The 6,743-nt window shown below is 32.6% G+C and overlaps 1 long non-coding RNA gene across 4 annotated transcripts; it reads left to right on the forward strand.

The window, feature by feature from the left end:
- The first annotated feature begins 294 nt into the window (after positions 1-294).
- LOC104234821 (uncharacterized) lies at positions 295-2,513 on the forward strand. 4 transcript variants are annotated; one of them, XR_011401749.1, is made up of 4 exons: positions 295-377; positions 578-782; positions 872-2,194; positions 2,282-2,513. It is a non-coding gene; the product is annotated as an uncharacterized lncRNA (long non-coding RNA). The 4 variants fall into 4 exon arrangements; XR_713059.2 differs by lacking the exon at positions 295-377 and having other exon boundaries at positions 514-782; positions 872-1,084; positions 1,189-2,194; XR_011401748.1 differs by lacking the exon at positions 295-377 and having other exon boundaries at positions 514-782.
- The last annotated feature ends 4,230 nt before the right edge of the window (positions 2,514-6,743 follow it).

Genomic DNA, 6,743 nt, shown 5'->3' on the forward strand with positions numbered 1-6,743 from the left:
TAATAAAGATTGTTATTGAATAGAGAACAGATTGATATTTCTTATTATGCCATTCAGTCGTTGAAATCTCTTATGCTTACATATTTTATTGTTTAACTTGGTAGTTAGATATTATTTCATACATTTCGATAGTAAAAATTATTTTTTAATTTGACAGGAATCATAATTTTTGAGCAATTTAATTGAGATGACAAGAAAAAGACAATGAAATTCTAGTCAAGGTGGGCTTTTATCCAATTCTTCGGAGCTACAAGAACAACAAATGGGAGGTACGACAATGCCCTAACCACCTCAAAACTGGCCACAAAATGAAAGATAAGCTATCCGATCTGGTAACTTGTCAAGAAATGATTTACATGATGTAGAAAATCTCTCAGGTACTAAAGTGATATCTTATCTTTAGTTTGTAGTATGAAGTTGCTAGGGTCCTAGTCAGATAAAACCACTGCTAGGGAGAGTATTTAATGTTATTTAAATACTTTCCCATTAGTAGACTTCTAGCATGAGACTCGATCTAGTTATATAGTTGATTTTTACTAGTATGAATGCCCTACTTTTTTTCTTTGATTATTTGCAGATTCTAATGAGTGAAGAAAAATCTGAGCGACCAAGGTGTCCCACTATGATGCACTTAGGATGGGAAAATGATGGTAGAAATTTACATGTTGAGTTTAGATTGAGTTCTAAACTTGGTGTCATAGCATGAAATGGCATCTTAGTGGCATTGAATTTGGAGGCTTCTGCCTAATATGTTCAAGGATATAATATGGGCTCATACTAAGGTGCTTAATACTAAACCAAACACTATATACTACGATGTTTTTATTTTTATATTTTTTACATAAATGAGTTGTGTTAAATATGTGTATAGAAAAATACCGATGCAACTGATCAGATGATATGAGACATATGTTTGATGATATCAGTTGGATCTAAATGGAAAGAATGGAAGCATGAAGCAAAAAGATGTGGTTATGAACCATATGGTACTGATATTGAGCTCTTAGCTCATCATTCGAATAGGGTTGAAGAAGATCAGTGGTGGCGTTCATTAGTTCATTATTAGAGCTCAAATGCTGCAAAGGTATTTCAGAAATATAAAACATCTTCTTCCGTTGCCATTTAGGCCTCTATCATTCTTATCACTGAATCTCTGTTCTTAATGTATTTTTTTTTTTTTTTTTGCAGTGAATTGTGTCATTAAATAAATATAGTCTTATCCTTACTTTCTTATAATGACTCATTATCATCGGTTTTAGTTGTTCACACAAGTAAGGTGAGTTTTAGCATTGTGTACTAGTTCAACATCAAAGTTGTGAGTTTAATTGCCAGGTGTTGTGATCTTATTTTTTAAGTAGAATATGTGGGAATTAGTTGTTGATATATCGAATATGCAGAAAATTTTGTACTGTGGCTGCAACCCGATTGAGTTGTAGTGACAGATTTCGGACAGTAGTTTTATACCTCCCTTAGAATGCATTTGGTAAAAAACTACCTTTTCTATACATCTCCACCATTCCTTTATTTCTCCTCAGTTCAGTAGTTAGACAAATGCAATAAATGCAATATCATCATCAGATTCGTTGTATTTATTTTTGTATGTTCTGTTGTTTGGAGATTTGAGAATATCTTATAACTTTGTGAAGCTCAATTTATTTCTGGTTATTATCTTTCAAGATATGGGAGTTATAAGTAGGATAATTTTAGCTTGGCTTATTGCTTTATAATTTTTGCCTCTTCTGCTTTGGTTTGGTTTGATGAAAGTTCAGTCACTATTTGGTTGAAGTATGCTTAATTTTAGCCTTTTCTTTTAATTGTTCATTTGTCTGTTAGCATTTTAAGAATTGATGAGTCTGTACTGGATGATATCTTTGTGATTTATAAATAGTGGAGCTTATAGTTCAAAAGAACTTTTACAATGCTGTCAGAGAAGGAAATCTAGTATAAAGGTGTTGTCAATGTATTCAGTGTTGCCTCTAGACTTTTGCTTGTAAATTAAAGTTCTTATGCTATTTTTGTAGAAGTGTGCAACATTCTAGGGCTATATAAGCTTTGTCTTGTTGATGTATCTTGTACTCTACACTCAATTTTGAATTCTACAAACTATCAAAGTAACCTTTCTAATATTTATTTCTCAGGTTAACAAAATTAAAAAAAAAACGAAACTAACGAACTTGGGACCAAAAGAGAAGTGGTAAGTTTGGAAAAATATGCAGTACATATGGTATTTTTCAACTTTATTACATAGTTGTAATTCTCCTTTTATGTGATTCTTTTGCAGAACTTCTGAAGGATGTAAGATCAATTATTGGCAAGGAATACTTGACTTGTGGATAGATGAATTCGTAAATCCTTAACTTGTTGCAGAATTTATTCTAGAAGTTAAGGGAATTCATTAAGATTAAGAGTGAATTTGACATAGTTCCATGTTAAAATTACTTTATCTTTTATGATTTAGTTAGAACTAAGTTTTATTTGAGATAAAACAGGTCATTTGATTTGAACTCTAACTTGTAAGGAGAACCTTGATTATGTCAGTACTATGTTCTTTGAATACGATGTCCAAAGACAATTTTATTTCGTATTTGTTTCAAAGTGTATTAAGGTTGACATTTATGAATGTATGAATTGAATATATGATAGTGAATGGCATTTATTTACGATAGTGAATGACATGTACATGGTCATGAAAGACAAGCAGAATTGTTGAAGAACAAGATAAGTGCAAGGTATCCAAAGAGGACACCCACGGAGGATATTTAGAGGGTGTTTGACTAAACTTATATGCTGGTCAAATTGGCTTATAAGCACTTTTTAGCTTATCTATACCTTTGGTAAAATTAAAAGAGCTTATAAACCAAAAATAAGCCAAAAGTCATAAGTTGGTCTCCCCCAACTTATCAAATTTCAGCTTATAAGCACTTTAGATTTGACCAAAATATTTACTATTCTATCCCTAAAATATTTCTTTTTAAAATAAAACTCTTCGTATAGTTTTCTTCAAAACGTAAACAGCCGTTGCCTTCTCCAGCCGTGCCTCTGCAACAGTAGAGGGGTTGATCTTATTGCTTCTTCTATCACGTGGAATTCCCTTTCGTTCTTCTCTGCTTGTAGATTGTCCATTGGTGACTCTGCTCGTGGCTCTAGGTGTAATTGATTTATATGGGAACACACATACACAGGTGCGGTAACACACTGTTAGCTTTTACTTTTTACTTCCAGACTATTCTTTTAATATGTTGAGTTATATTCTTTCAAAATATTACTGATTAGTTACATGCTATTGTATGTTCCCTTTACGCGTTTTGCACTCTATATTTTTGTTTTACAATCTACCGTTACATTAGCTTGTACCTCTCATGAAAGTCCCCATGTGACTATATTAAGTGCATGTTTCTTCCCTACTGTGCATTATTTAAGGTTTTTTTCTTAACTTTTGTTAATTTATACTTCACCCGTTCTAATTTATGATTATATTTATTATAACATAAATTATATATCATCTATAATTTTTATAATTAAAATAACATGATAAATAGGTCATTTTTGTATTTGAATCTATGTAGAATCTAAAATTTCGAAAAAATAACGTTTTTAGTAGTGTAAATTGTTATAAGGTCATTTAAGTCATTTTAACATAAAAATAGCTTATCAACACTTTTTAATCAAACAGCTTCAACCGCTTATTATTAATTTCAGCACTTTTATCCAAACACGTAACTGCTTATTTATTAAATCAGCTTCAACACTTAAAAGTACTTTTCAGCACCTAATGCTTATCAGCTACTCTAAATCAGCTAAGCCAAACAGGCTCTTAGTAGGAGTTATACAATGATAAGGTATTAACATAATTAAACTAAAAGTGTCACTTCATGAGTTTTAGAGAAAGGGTAGTGATAACTTTATATTAAGGATCTGTTATGCAGATCAAGTATGGGTACTCATATATAATGAAGCTATAAGGGGTGTAAATATACATGGTCAAATCATAGGAGGGTTAATAAAAGCTTAATAATGGAAAGACTTGATAAAGTCCTAGCAAACGAGCAATGGCTCGATATCTTCCTTAACTGCTCGATTATTCACCTCCCAAAAACTTACTCTGATCATAATCCCTTATTGGTAGAATTAATCCCTAATAATATAGCAGATTATAAACATCCCTTTAGATTGGAAACGTTTTGGTGTAGGCACCCGGACTTCCAAAACATTGTTAAAAAACATTGGGAGGTTATTGAGTGTTGCAAGGCTAGTGAAAGCTTTATATCTAACATTAAAACATGGAAGAATAATACTTTTGGAGACATTAAAAAAGGAAAAATAAAATTCTTGCTAGACTCCAGGGTATTGAGAAATTTGGTAACTATGCAAATAGCCTTTTTTTTACAGCAACTAGAGATCAACCTAAAAAAAGACTATAATGATATCCTTAGGATGGAGGAAGATTACTGGAAGCTGAGGGCTAGAGTGTTATGGTTAAACGAAGGGGATGCAAATACTAAATTTTTTCATATAACGGCCTCTAATAGAAAAAGAGTTAATAAAATCACTTTCTTTAAGGAGGAGGCTGGAAATTGGCTTAATGACCATAGCAGTATCATAGCCCATGTTAGCAATTATTTTAAGTGTGCTTTTAATTCCTCTCATATTAGCACCAACTGGACTGATATTAAAAATTCTCCCTATAGTCACTATGATTACAACCTAGATGCTCTGGACAACCCGCTAACGGATTTTGAAATAAAGAGGGCCATCTTCTCCTTTAAATCATTCAAGGCACCAGGACCTGATGGTTTGCACCCATTCGTTTTTCAAAAATATTGGCATAACATTGGTCAATCAGTGATTAATTTTTGTCACAAAGTCTTTGATACCCAATGTATTTCACCTGACATTAACAAAACCTACCTCTGTCTCATACCTAAGTTTCAAAATGCTAATAATGTAAAAAACTTTAGGCCTATTAGCCTATGCAATTTACAAAATGATTACAAAAATTCTTGCAAATTGCCTTAAGCCCTTCTTAGAACAAATTATTAGTCCTTTCCAAACAAACTTCATGAAGCATAGAAGAGCTTCTGACAATGCGATCATTATTCAGGAATTAATCTCTAATTTCAGGAAAATAAAAGGGAAGCAGGGCTAGATGATCTTAAAAATTGATCTTGAGAAAGCTTTCGATCGCCTAGAGTGGTCTTTTGTTTACCGAACCCTTAGATATTTCAAATTTTCTCCAAAGTTTACAAACCTTCTAATGAGCTGCATTACCACCAGCTCAATAGGGGTTCTAGTAAACGAATCTATCACCAATTTTTTTGAGCCCAGTAGGGGTATTAGATAAGGCGATTCCATATCTCCCTACATTTTTATTCTATGCATGGAAATATTCTCTAGGTATATTAACCATCAAGTAGATATAAAAAATTAGAATCCTATTCAAATAGGCAGAAGAAGCCCCCTATTCTTCCACCTCTTCTTTGCAGATGACTTAACCCTATTGGCCAAAGCAAATAAAACATCCTGCCAAGCCATTAAAATAGGTCTTGAATTTGTTTTCAAGCTATCAGGGCAAAATATAAACACCACTAAGTCCAAAATTATCTTCTCCAATAATTGCCATCCAAACACGACTAAGGATATTATATTAACTCTAGGCTTAAAAAATGCAATAATTTTGGAACCTATCTGGGGTTTCCAATTCTAACTAAAAACCCAAGGCTTAGGGACTTTCTTTTTATCCTTGAAAAATGAGAGCCATGTTAGCTAATTGGAAAACTAGGTTTGTAAACATAGCTGACAGAACAACCTTTGCAAATGCATGCCTTAATACTATCCCCAACCATTATATGCAATATACACTCCTCCCCATAAAAATCCTAAAGAATATCGACAAAATACAAAGGGACTTTATTTGGGGTACTACATCCAAAAGGAAAAGACTTCACTTAATAAAGTGATCTACTATTTGCCAACCAAAATTAATAGAGGTCTTGGTATTAAAGATGCAAAAACAAAAAATATAAGCTTACTATCAAGTTTAGCATGGAGACTTATATCAAATACTACAACTCCTTGGGTAAACTTAATTACAACGACATATGGATATAGTAAAGCCATAAAATCCCACTCTTTTATTTGGTAAAGCATTTTAAAGGGGTGGACTGTGTACAATAAAGGAATAACCTGGTCACCTCATTTAAAAACCAATATGGATATTTGGAACACAAATTGGATTCTAGAGGCAAGAAATTTACGGGGCCTAATTGAGGGACCTCTCTCTCCTAAAGACCTAAATATAAGAATTAGAGATATCCATGATGGTACAAACTGGAATTTTAACAATCTCTCATTTGCACTCCCGGACACTATAAAGCAATAGATTTCTAAAGTTAGAATTAGAAAATATGGGCCAAAATGGGATATGCCGATATGGTCAATGACTAACAAGGGTATATTCTCCACAAAGTCTTGTTACACACTAATAGAGGCGTCAAAACCTAGTAACTTAGATTTTTATTGGATTTGAAAACAAAACTGTCCAAACAAAATAAAATTTTTCATGTGGCAATGCCTTAATAATCGGCTTCCTTGTAGAACCTATCTAGCCCACATCACCATAAACATTGATCCTATGTGCCCCATTTGTAAGACAGAAGAAACACCTTTCCATATTTTTTTCAAATGTAAGGCTAGTAGTTCTATTTGGGACAATGCAGGATGGCAATTTAAATACAATACTAATG

Source organism: Nicotiana sylvestris, chromosome 8, assembly GCF_000393655.2.
Source record: "Nicotiana sylvestris chromosome 8, ASM39365v2, whole genome shotgun sequence".
Taxonomy (NCBI): domain Eukaryota; kingdom Viridiplantae; phylum Streptophyta; class Magnoliopsida; order Solanales; family Solanaceae; genus Nicotiana; species Nicotiana sylvestris.